We start from the raw sequence: 12,498 nt of genomic DNA on the forward strand, positions 1-12,498 counted from the left end.
TTCTAAAGTTTGCTGGCAGATTAATATTCTTAGGAGCAACATTATGAATTCAATTAAAATTTCTAGAATATTATCCCAATCAGCCAATCCATTCCTTTTTCTTCCAACAACTCACAACACCCACATGCACCATAACTATGTATACAACATACTATAATAGAACAAGAATAGTTTTATTGTTACCTTAGAGTTGTTAAGCCACAAAGGTGCTTTCTTTCCCTCTCTCTTTTCTATCTCTTGCTCTCTCTTCCTCTCTCACGTTGCTACTAGCTGCTGCTACTATAGTGTTGTTAGGAACCCTAGGATTGTTTTTAAATATATATATATATATATATAAACAAAACTCTAAATAATTATCCTTTGTTTTATATTTTTTTTCACCATTAATTTAAATAAATATAACTATTATTATATCAAAATAAACTTACTACTTGCCCCCTATATTTTTATTTTTTTAATTTTTTTTTATAATAAATCTTGCCTCTAAATAAAGGACTTCCACCAAAAATTTATTTTAGGTTTAAAATTAATTAAAAGACCCTTCAAATATTTAATTTGCACCTTAGGATTCACCCTCAAAATATTTGAGATTGTAAAATTATTTTTATTTAATTATTTACTTTATTTTTATATTCGGGTTCTCACACATTCCATAAACATAAGTTACATTATGAAGTACAATAAAACCCAAAATGATAGAAACTTCTATTTAGTTTCCCAAAATACAATAAAGTACAAAAGTTACATCATAAAGTACAAAATGATAGAAAATACAATGAAACACACCATCGCTTTGATATTATTTTCTATCCTTTCAAGCCTTCGACCATAGTCATTTTCCATATCATCAAGCCTCGTCCTTACATCGTTAAAGTCTTCTACTGTTATAGCATCACAAGCTCTAGTGTTGGAACAGATTCTGGGCGTAACGTCTTCATCATCTTCATCTACAAACTTGAAGTAATTACAATGGGGAGTGGGAGTGTTACTCTACAATGCATGACGATCAGTTAGTTGAATAATACAAATATTAATGTGACTACTAAAGGATTAAATTTTCCAATACATACTTACATATTTTGATGGGCAAACAAAGAACAAACGCCCTTGATTTCCATTCTCATTGGTTCTTACAATATATATGGCAGCGGTTCTTCCACAATTGCACAGTCTCAGTTGTAATCTTATGTTGCTATTGTTAGAAGAAGAAGTCATTTTTTAAATCTGCATACATGAGAAATTTGTAGTGCTGTGCTATGCTTGTGTTTGAAGCAGGATCAACATTCATGAGAAAATAAATGATTTGTAAAGTCTCATAGATAAGGTCTAAATTAAATGATTTGTAATTACACACATATGGCAGCTCTATAGAGTTATACCCATAACAGAAGTAATGGCAGTTCTATAGAGGAGAAGGACAGAGTGTGAAGGCTTAAGAATATATGAACATAGCATTTGAACAAATATGGTAGTTCAATGTTGGTCATTTTCTTCAGTTTTAAACATAGCATTTGTGATTAATTACACACATGTTACACACATAGCAGTTTCAAACTGAACAAACATGGCAGTTCTTTAGTTTCTTCAGTTTTTCCATCATGTTAAGAAACTGAAAATCCCAAAACCATGCTTCTTCAGTTTCTTCAGTTTGTCAAAATATTTGTTCAAACTGCCATGTTTGAGCCAAACTGGACAAACATAGCATTTGTACTACAAAACCAAGAAAGAAGATACTGCTGGAATTAATCCCAAAACCAAGCATATGAAGAAATATCCAGAAAAGAAAAAAGAAAAAAAGTAAACAGTTTTTAAAACAAAACACAGCTGATACAGAGGTTACACATACTAAACTGTTAATAGCATTTGAACAAACATGACAGCTCAATGTCAGTCATTTTCTTCAGTTTCAAACATAGCATTTGTGATTAATTACACACATGTTACACACATAATAGTTTCAAACTGAACAAACATGGCAGTTCTTGAGTTTCTTCAGTAAAACACTAACATTGCTTGAATTAGGAAACCCATGTCACTGATCATACTAGCATAACTCAAAACCACCTCAAATGCACAAAAACCAAATTTTGAAATGCCAAATTTCCACTATCCCTCGTGGTAAAATACCAATGGTGCTTTGAATGAAGAAACATATATCATTGATCATACTAGCATAACTCAAAACAACCTTAATGCACAGGATTCAGACTTCAAAAACCCAAATTGCCACAACTTATTGGTTTTATGACTTCTTGTAAATCAAAACAACTAAAACATTAGATTTAATAAATTTATGATTTTCTCTCCTTCCTCAAATTTTTTATCAACCAACCAGAGGGGAGAAGAAAGTATGTTCACTGTTTCTAGTAAAAAAAAAAAAAAAGGCATAAAATTATTTTATTTCCTCAAAGCCTATTCAACAACTCTACAACAATTCTTTACAAAAACAAGTAGAAAATTAATCAATTTGTCTCACTAATTAACTAGGTTTATGGATACTAATTCATCAAAAACACACCCACTCTTAAAGCCCTAATTTTTCCCTGTTGGAATCCCAAATCAAAGCCCTAATTTTGAAATTTCAAATCTATTTTCTCAATCTCAATCACACAACCCTAACTTCTTTATTTCAGTGTTTCGAAAACAAACATGGTTCCTCTATGGCTTCAGAACCCGCATTCTCATCAAGAAATTTCTTCGCTCAGCCAATGGTGGTGGTTGCGGTGGAGCTATGGTTCACGAAGCAGAGAATATTAGGGCTGGAATGGGTTGCCGTCGGGACTGGTTGTCGATGCCATCTGGGGGACTAGTTGCTGGTAAGGGTGGGTTCAATGGAGGAGGACGGGTGAGTGTGAGGCTGAGTGAAAGTGAAAGTGAGAGTGAGAGTGAGAGTGAAGTGAATGTATAACTATAGCAACAGGTGGAAATCTTCTGAAATTTCAATTTTTTTTTTAATTTTTTTTACGGCCGTTGGATGTGCAACGGCTGATCTCAGTCGTTGGAGAAGATGAACTAGGATTGTCAAGGAGGGGATCCAGACTCGCTAAAGTATTGATGAGTGAATGATATATATCTAGAAACATATCTGGGCAATAATCACAAAGAAGAAATAATGTGATAATTGTTAAGTTACCAATTTTTCCAAAAGCCTAAGCTATTAGGAAATCGACCCAACAATGTATATCAAGCTATCTAACACCCTCCCTCACGTGCAACCCCGTCTTGCATGTGAAGAGGCAAACAGAGAACCAAATAGAAGGAGAAGCAAATAAACGAGGACATAATACCAAATGCTAACGGAGAGACTTGAACCCAAGACCTCTCTTAACCAGAGATCTGATACCATGTGAAGTTACTAATTTTTCCAAAAGCCTAAGCTATTACGAAATCAGCCCAACAATGTACATCAAGCTATCTAACAATAATGAAGCTAAACAAGTAATAGGATGCTTTGTAATTCTCAGTCTTGATGAGTTTATCTTTGATAGTCTGTTAGTCTAGTAATGTTGTCCCCTTGTGGACAGTAATTATGCCTGTGGTTTTATTCATTTTTGCATGGTGACTGTTTTTTCATGCTTGAGAAATTCCTTTTTGAAGTTATTAGGGTTGTCTAGATTTCCTTTTTTGCTTTTTTTGTTTCTTATTTTGGTCAAGAATATTGTGAGTCTACAGAAATTTGTATTTATTCGTATACTTGTTTCTATATTGGCTTGGTATTGTATTTTAGGAGTATCTTTTTTTACTGTAGTTAGGATTCTTTGATTGCAATCCAACTTACGTATTTATTTAAAAAAAACTTTTTCCTCTTGGATTTTGGATCTTTTATGATTTGTATATTGGATGGAGCAATTTTTGGCAAGTTTTTAATGTCTTCGGTGTTGAATTCACCCCATGTGAAGGGGAAATTGTCTTGTGAACACACCTTGGTTGGTCAACAAGGAAGTAGGCTACCAACCATGTCAAAGAAGGAGGCTGCCGAAGTCAAGCATGGAGGCTACCCAATGGCACTCCCACCTACTCCAAGGTGTATAAAATGGAATGGTGATGGTGAGTTGTAGACAGGGCAAATGGCAAAACACATTGCTGAGAGGAAGGCACAAAACAGAGAGAGCTAGTGAGAGCTATTTTCTGTTTGTCAGAGAGTGTGAGTGAGTGTGTTATATAGAGAGACAGTGAGTTGAGAGTGTGTAATCTCCTCCATTTGTTGATATATAACAACATCGCTCCCGTGGACGTAGGCCGGTTTGCCGAACCACGTTAAAACTCTTGTGTTTTTGCTTGTGAGTGTCCCCTGGTGTGCCCACGATCCGCAACAATTGGTATCAGAGCCCGGGTGGAGAAAAATCGAGTTTTTTCCGAAAGTGTCCAGATTTCGAAGTGGTCGAAATCCACTTTTGAGCACACCAGGAAGAAGGTCAGGAGGAGAGGAGTCCAGAACAGCAAAAACAGAGCCCAGAAGCCTCCCCACGCGCCCTCACGCGCTCCTAGAAGTTGGCGCGTGAGTCACAGTCTCGACACGCGCCCACACGCGCCGTTAAGGCACCCGGCGCGTGGTCCCACTCTCATCCACGCGCCACACGCGCTGACGGAGGAAGAAGACGAGTGGGGGAAGGCGCGTGTAATACACGCGCGTACCACGTCAGCCGACACGTCAGCCACGTGTCAGACACGTGTCAGACACGTGTCAGCCCAGTCAGCCTGAGCCGCTGACCAAGCCGGGTTGACCAGCCGTCAAGCCGCCGTTGACCGCGCCGCCTGCGCCGTTGACCGAGCCGTTGACCTGCCAATCCGGAGGAATTATCTGGTGCTTCTCAGGCGCACCAGATTCAGCAAATCTGAACCGTTGAAACTGTTTTGGCTAGAACTAGGCCATTCGGAGTCCGTTTTTGGCGATCCAATAGTGAGTCCCAACTATTTGGAGTATTCCGGACACATCCGTACGGTTAGTTTTTGAATCGGAGGCATTCAAACTCTTTTGGCTAGATCTAGGCCATTCGGAGTCCGTTTTTGGCGACCCAATAGTGCGTTCCAACTATTTGAAATATTCCGGACCCATCCGTACGGTCAGATTCTTACATCGAAATTTCTTTAAAAAGGGAAGAAATTTACAATGGCAGGAAAAGGCGCAAGTTTCATGATTGAGCCTTTTAATGGTAGTAATGACTTTACCCTGTGGCAGCAAAGGGTGAAAAACATTTTAACACGAGAAGGTCTGGTGAAAGCTCTTCTCAAAAAGTCCAACAAACCGGAAGACATAAAGGATGACAAGTGGGAGGAGTTGAGGGAATTGGCAAACAGTACAATTCAGTTGTATCTCGGGAACAACACACTCCGGGAAGTCATCAGTGAAGTAGATCCGGCGGAGCTATGGGCAAAGTTAGAGATGAGGTACAAGTCAAAATCTTTGACAAACCGGTTATCTCTAAAGAGGCAGCTATATACACTTAGAATGCCAGAAGGTGCGAACCTCACAGAACATCTGGACGAGTTCAATAGGATCACAATGGAATTGGACACCATTGGAGACAAGACCCAGGAGGAAGATAGGGCTATGATCTTACTGGTCTCTCTACCTGCATCATATGAGCATCTCAGGACAACTCTATTATACGGGAAGGATGCTCTTGGACTGGATGAGGTGATTGCTACGCTCATTTCTCATGAGTCGATGAAGAAACAGGAAGGTAGCAGTAGCAAACACCCAGAAGGAAATGCCATGGTTGCCTCAGAAAATGAGCAAGGCAGAGGTAGGTCCAATGATAGACGGGGTAGATCCAAATCAAGAGGACGTTCGCAATCAAGGTCAGGCTTCAGGAGAAAGTGTTATTACTGTGATCAGGAGGATCACCTCATAAAAGACTGTGCAAAGCTCAAGGAGGACAAAGCACAAAAGGAACAGGCGAGCTCATCAAATGTCGCTGCTGCAGTAAATGCTAAGGATGAGTATGCATTTACAGTTTCGTCGAGTATGACGAAACCTGACTGGATCTTAGATTCCGGAAGCACATATCATATATGCATGGATAAGAAACTTTTTTCTACCTACCAAGCCAAGGATGGAGGTATTGTTCGAGTGGCTAACAACACTGTGAGTAAGATTGTTGGCATGGGAACAGTACGGCTGAGAATGGAAGATGGAAAAATTTTCACGTTGGATGGAGTCCGACACGTGCCAAGACTGAAGAAGAATCTAATTTCCTTAAGTATGCTAGACATGAAAGGTTATAGCTTCACATCTAGCAAAGGAAATCTCAAAGTCATCCATGGAGATACGGTGATGCTACATGGACGACTGGAGGGGAATCTGTACAGGCTTGTGGAGAAGGTTGTGACAGACGGAGCTACTGTCACTTACCGGGCAAGACGTACAAGACATGCACAGAAGAGACATAGGGCCCAGCAGACATGGCAACCAAAGTGTACAAGAACGCATGGAGGCAGTTCGGAGGTGCACAAGACGGAGCCATTGCGGCCAATTCTAAAGACAGCTCAGAGCAAAGAGACCAAGACAGCAAAGCATGTCCCAGGAAAGAAAGTTTCTTTTGCTCCTGAATTAGAGACATATTGGGATCTCTCCAAGACTGGATGGAAGGGAGAGATGCCATCTCAAAGAGTTGCAAAGTAAAGCTTTGCATGGCACCCCAGTGAGGGGGTGCCGGGCACTCCAGGCAAGGGGGTGCAAGCATCTCAGTGAAGAGATGCAGACTTTGTTGAATTTGGGCGTGACAAGATTAGCAGCAGTGTGTGCAGTGGATCACCTCACATGGGTTGAGGGGGTGATTTGTTGAATTCACCCCATGTGAAGGGGAAATTGTCTTGTGAACACACCTTGGTTGGTCAACAAGGAAGTAGGCTACCAACCATGTCAAAGAAGGAGGCTGCCGAAGTCAAGCATGGAGGCTACCCAATGGCACTCCCACCTACTCCAAGGTGTATAAAATGGAATGGTGATGGTGAGTTGTAGACAGGGCAAATGGCAAAACACATTGCTGAGAGGAAGGCACAAAACAGAGAGAGCTAGTGAGAGCTATTTTCTGTTTGTCAGAGAGTGTGAGTGAGTGTGTTATATAGAGAGACAGTGAGTTGAGAGTGTGTAATCTCCTCCATTTGTTGATATATAACAACATCGCTCCCGTGGACGTAGGCCGGTTTGCCGAACCACGTTAAAACTCTTGTGTTTTTGCTTGTGAGTGTCCCCTGGTGTGCCCACGATCCGCAACATTCGGAGTTTTCTAGTATCGATAAAAAGGACACCTTGCTGTAACACGATTTTGGAGTTGCGGTGAAATCTTTTCCTGGCTAGAGCATGAGTGTAGAATTCTTCTACTGACTCGGGTACTGAACTCAAGCTGCCCCTATGGAGCAAGGTACTTTTTTCTTCTTTTATTTTCCTATTTGCTTAATCTTTGTTCATTCATATCTGTCGAACAGAGCTTAACCATCATAATCCAAACTTATCTCTTGGAATCCATTATTTTACAAGACCTAGCCCTGTTTTCCATGTTTTAATATATACTAAGCTGTCCTTCGATACTAGTAGAGAGGGTATCACTCATTAAATGTAGAGAAGGCATGCAACTTTGATGGTGGCAGCGTTAGGTAGTTGAGGACATTAACTATCCTTCAGGGTGTATATTACCTAGTTCATTATTCTTTTCGCTTCCACGAGTTCTAGTGCTCAACCAATATGTAGTAGAAGTGCTGACTGATTTATGTCTTTCAACGTGGATTCCTTTATTTTGGAAAAACTATTGTCTATCAATGAAGACCTCATTTTTAGTGGTTGAATTTCGGGTTATAGCAGAAATTGGTTATCAAGTCATATTAAAAGAGAAGAGGAGTATTGATTAGCCATCATTTCTGCTAGGAATAGATTTATCTCTCTTATCAGTTCTTCAAGAAATTGGTACTTTACCAAAAAACAAAACTTGAAGATATTGGTTTCTAGTCAAAAACTACCTTAGTGCAACCCCTGCTTGAAATTGAATGCAATAAGAATTGATGATATCTCTTATTGGATTAAATTCTGGCCTCATCCAAACACTACAATGTGAATTACCTCTTTCTTCACTCTCATTGTTTCTTGGTCTGTAATTAGAGTGTGGTTGTGACTTGGTGCGATGGCATTCCACTACTATCCACCCCAAGCTTTGTGGCGCATGTTTGAGTCACGGCCTTGGTGACTTGATGTAAGACTGCCTACCTTTTATCTCTCTCAGACACTGCTGCAAGCTGGAGCTTGTGCACTAAATCAGCAGCCCCATCACATGTTGCCTAAAAGTAGCTGTAGGTATTGCAAGGATTAACTCTTTTCTACATATAGAATTAGATTACATTACGGAAGTCTAAACTATCAATTTTCATAGAGTGAAATCTGAAACTGAAAATAAATAGGGAAACAAAATGAAGCACCAAACTAACAAGTTTTCCATGAAACACATTTTTCTTTAGAATGTCTTCCTGTGAACTCGAAATCAAGACTCATGGAGAAACTTTTTTAGGTGGTTTGGTTATCTTCAACTGATGAAACTCCTCGTTGGTAAACAAAAACACTAGTTTGGTCAGTTTTGTTTTATTTTTCTCTGCAGTATATTTGTACTTTACCCTTCTATAGGTTGTATTCCTTTTTCCTTTCCTTTTTGTCTTCTTGAAAATCATTTTATTGGTCAAAGGGATATGCATTACTACTTATGAGCCAGTGATTAATGGCTTGAACATAGTTATGAATTTCATACCAGTTTTATATATATATATATGTGTGTGTGTGTGTGATGAGGAACCCCTGATCCCACCTTTGATGAGAGCTGGGAGAAAATTCTGGATGTGTGACCACCCACTAGCCTCACATATTGGGCAAAGTAGGGAGTCGAACCTAAAACCACTTGGTTGTTGATCTGGGGACTTACCATTTGATAGTTTCTACAAATTCTCTGGACCTCATATTTCCAACAAACTCCTCTTGCTATTCTCTAATTGCATTCAGAATGGATTTTATGGCACAGTTAGATTATTGAACGGGTTTCTTAATAGCCGTTCTACATCATTACCTCATCCATATTCCCCACCAGTAGCTAACAACAGAACATAAAGAATTGTCATGTTACAGGTAAAGTGACTTCAATTTGCATGAATAATGCCATTATTGAAATTAACTATCGAAGACCAACAACTAGCTACTAAGTGAACTCCGTTTCAAATTATGGTATGAGAGTTGACTGATCACACCTTTATCCAGTTTCCATTAATGAAAATGTTAAATACATTCCCATTTGATAGCCAAAGAGGGTCCTTTGGCTCAGGAGGATGCACCACTCACTGTTTCCAGCTGATCCACACACCTGGGATTGAAAGCCTTACAAATCTATTTTACCTTGATATGCATGTTCTAAGACTAGCCAATAATACGAAAGTATACCTTTAACAAAAATTAAAAAATCAATTCCATTGACAAAACGATACACTAACTCGTATGGAATTCATACCCATAAGGGTTTAGCTCAAATGGTGAGTCCCCAAGTAAATAACCAGAAGGTTTTATGTTCAACTTTGCCCGATATGTGAAGCTACACATATCCCAGGTCTCACCGAAGGTGGAGTCAAGGGTTCCTCATTATCAAAAATGAAAAACAAAAACTGCTGTGGAATTCAAAACTTACTCTGCCAACCACATATCTCAACAAAGAGATACAGAGACATATAAGCTCAACGTAGAAATAGAAGCTCATTTGCACAAGTAGCAGCTCTAGGACTGAACCTGTGAAGTAATGCCAGTTACTCACTTACATGTTATGCAGTAAATGAGCCTGTATCTTTGGCTCATAAGCAGTAATGCAATAATCCTGTAACATAAGCAAAAAAAATAAATTTTTAGTTTTGAAGAAGAAATGAAAATATTGTGCACAATTTAGAAGAAATAAATCCTTCCTTCAAGATTCTGAGCGTAACAATTGAGAACGAAATAGCCATTAAGGTCCACAAAACTAAGAAGAAAGCATAGCATCAACTGAAAGAATAGCTAATGACAACGGTTCAAGTGCTTTCCTGCCATCTTCACTCCCTCTCCCTCATATATATAAATATACATGTATGTACATTTGTTTTCTTGTCAAATGCTTAATTCTATTTATGACAAATGCTTTTCACAAGTATACGGTTTACAGACTGATTGCCAAGCAAACATCTTTAACAAAGCTACGCTAGTAGCATGAGTTTAATCTTCCTCATTAACATAGCACATTCCTAGAATAAAGCTCTTTAATGGAAAAAGGATTGCCATCAAATGCATAAAATGATTTTCACATGACAACGAATTTAAAAGACAAAAAAGAAATGGAAAAGGAATACAACTGATAGAAGGGTAAAGTACAAATCTACCGCAGAGAAAATTAAAATAAAACTGACTAAATTAGTGTTTTTGTTTACTACACACAGGTTTCACCTATTTATTCCTAGCAGACACAATTGCTCATTAATACAATAAAACTGTTCTCTTTTAATAAGTCTTGATAACCAAATTCTGCTCTAATTCGAAACTCAACCACATAAAATGAGATCTTCATTAATGGACATCAATTTTGCCAAAATAAAGGAAATATACATTGATAGACATAAATTTGTCACTCATGGAAGGAAAACGAATAATTAACTAAGTAATATACACCATGAAGGAGAATGAAATTAAAATAATGTATACATATGAAATAATTATCTAAGAGAAACTAGAGATCAGAAAAATTGCTGATAATAACACCATGAGTTTATCATAGAAACTACACAAGTTCACAAGGATTGGTTGGCTATGTAATTGTAGCTTTGATTAGAAAAGAAACCCATCAATACCATGGCCACTTGAACAACCACCACCATTGCCACCAAGGCAATTGATGCCACCAGTACCACAATCATGTTAAGCTGCAATTCCTCTGCCTCCACTTCCACTCAACTTCAAGTTGACCTTCATCACAAGAGCACAAGCACTACAATTAACAAAAGAACACCACCTCAACCACCTAACGCTGGCAGTCCTTCCGACAGCACTACCACCATCAAAGTTGCATGCCATCTCTACCTTTAAAGGGTGATACACACTCTACTAGTGATGGACTGCTTAGTTCATATTAAAACAAAAAAATAGTGATCAGTTTGTAAAATAATGGATTCCAAGAGATAAGTTCAGATTCTGATGATTAAGGCGAGTTCAACAAATTTGAATGAACAGAAATTCAGCCAATAGAAAAAATAGAAAAGTACCTCACTCCGTAGGGGCTGCTTCAGTTCCACACTCGAGTCAGTAGAATAATTCAACAATCATGCTTTAACCAGGAAAAACTTTCATTACAACTACAAATTTTTTATAGAAACTACATTACACAAATTTGTAAAGATAAAAATTTCCTACAACCATGGCTTTCTAAACTCCTATAACAGCATACCTAGTCCTAGTCAAGGATTTTTTTAAAAAAAATAGAAGTTTTGCCATAAAAAATGTATCCCTAACCTGTAAAATCACTAAACTACCATATACTAAAAACAATGGATTGTGAACAAGTCCTTTCTCCTTCTTGTTTTTCCAACATCAACTAGATTGTAGAAACTAACAATATAAGTTGCAAAATCAAACTCTTAAAGAAAGCATTGGACTTTGAACACTCAAGACTACAAATATAACAAATTATAAAGTCTGCGTAACAGAATAATGGAATCTGGGATGATTTTATTGTGTTGTTAGGTCACTGACTCACTGCCTGCCTATTCTAACATATGAATAATTTTAAATGAGATTTCACATGTCTTTAATCACTCTAAAAAGCATAAATGACTACACTATCCGTTAGGTTAAAGATCTCACCCCAGCTTTGAAATTGAAATCTGAAATCCGAAACTTGAAAGAACATTTGGCAATAGATTATTACAAAGAAGAAAAATCAAACATTATCAGATTTTGTGTTCTTGGCTGCAGGGTCTAGAAGCACAGATGTTCTTAAAACCTGACAAACAAATTATCATTGCTTCGAGAAATGAAACACTCTAAACAAACTAGAGACATTTTTTGTCTTTGGGAAACATACAAGCATATCCCATCAAGGACTTGAACTTACACCATTTTAGCAACAAGAGGAGATTCCACTAAAGATAACCAATTGTGCCAATTTTATAACCATACCTAAACTAGTAGATAGTAAACTACATGTCTACAATAGTATACTCACAGAGTCATATGACTAAAAATAAAGTATAAAGTTCTTGTCAAGGAAAGAAAGTCAATATATAATCATAACAAAGATATTAACTATGATCTGGAGTTGGGCCGAGATATCGACCGAGCAAGTTGAGGGCCCAACGGCGCATAGGTCCGAGACGATCGACTTTTTACCCAAAGTGGGCTGCCAGAATTTGGGCCGGGCAGAGTACGGGCTGAGTGTCACCCCGGACCGGACAGAAACTGCTCGGTAAGGCAGTGCACGGTCGGACCAGGGTGCCCGGTCCGAGGATGGCCAA

At 38.3% G+C, this 12,498-nt stretch overlaps 1 long non-coding RNA gene across 2 annotated transcripts; it reads right to left on the reverse strand.

Annotated features, from left to right (window-relative positions):
- Positions 1 to 676: 676 nt before the first annotated feature.
- On the reverse strand, positions 677 to 12,288 carry LOC114308094 (uncharacterized). 2 transcript variants are annotated; one of them, XR_014366060.1, is made up of 5 exons: positions 10,840 to 12,288; positions 9,657 to 9,839; positions 7,221 to 8,284; positions 1,075 to 3,870; positions 677 to 990 (listed from the first exon to the last, which is right to left on the reverse strand). It is a non-coding gene; the product is annotated as an uncharacterized LOC114308094 (long non-coding RNA). The 2 variants fall into 2 exon arrangements; XR_014366059.1 differs by having other exon boundaries at positions 7,221 to 9,839.
- Between the last annotated feature and the right edge of the window lie 210 nt (positions 12,289 to 12,498).

The sequence above is a fragment of the Camellia sinensis genome, chromosome 4 (assembly GCF_055761805.1).
Source record: "Camellia sinensis isolate YWXY chromosome 4, ASM5576180v1, whole genome shotgun sequence".
NCBI classification, from domain to species: domain Eukaryota; kingdom Viridiplantae; phylum Streptophyta; class Magnoliopsida; order Ericales; family Theaceae; genus Camellia; species Camellia sinensis.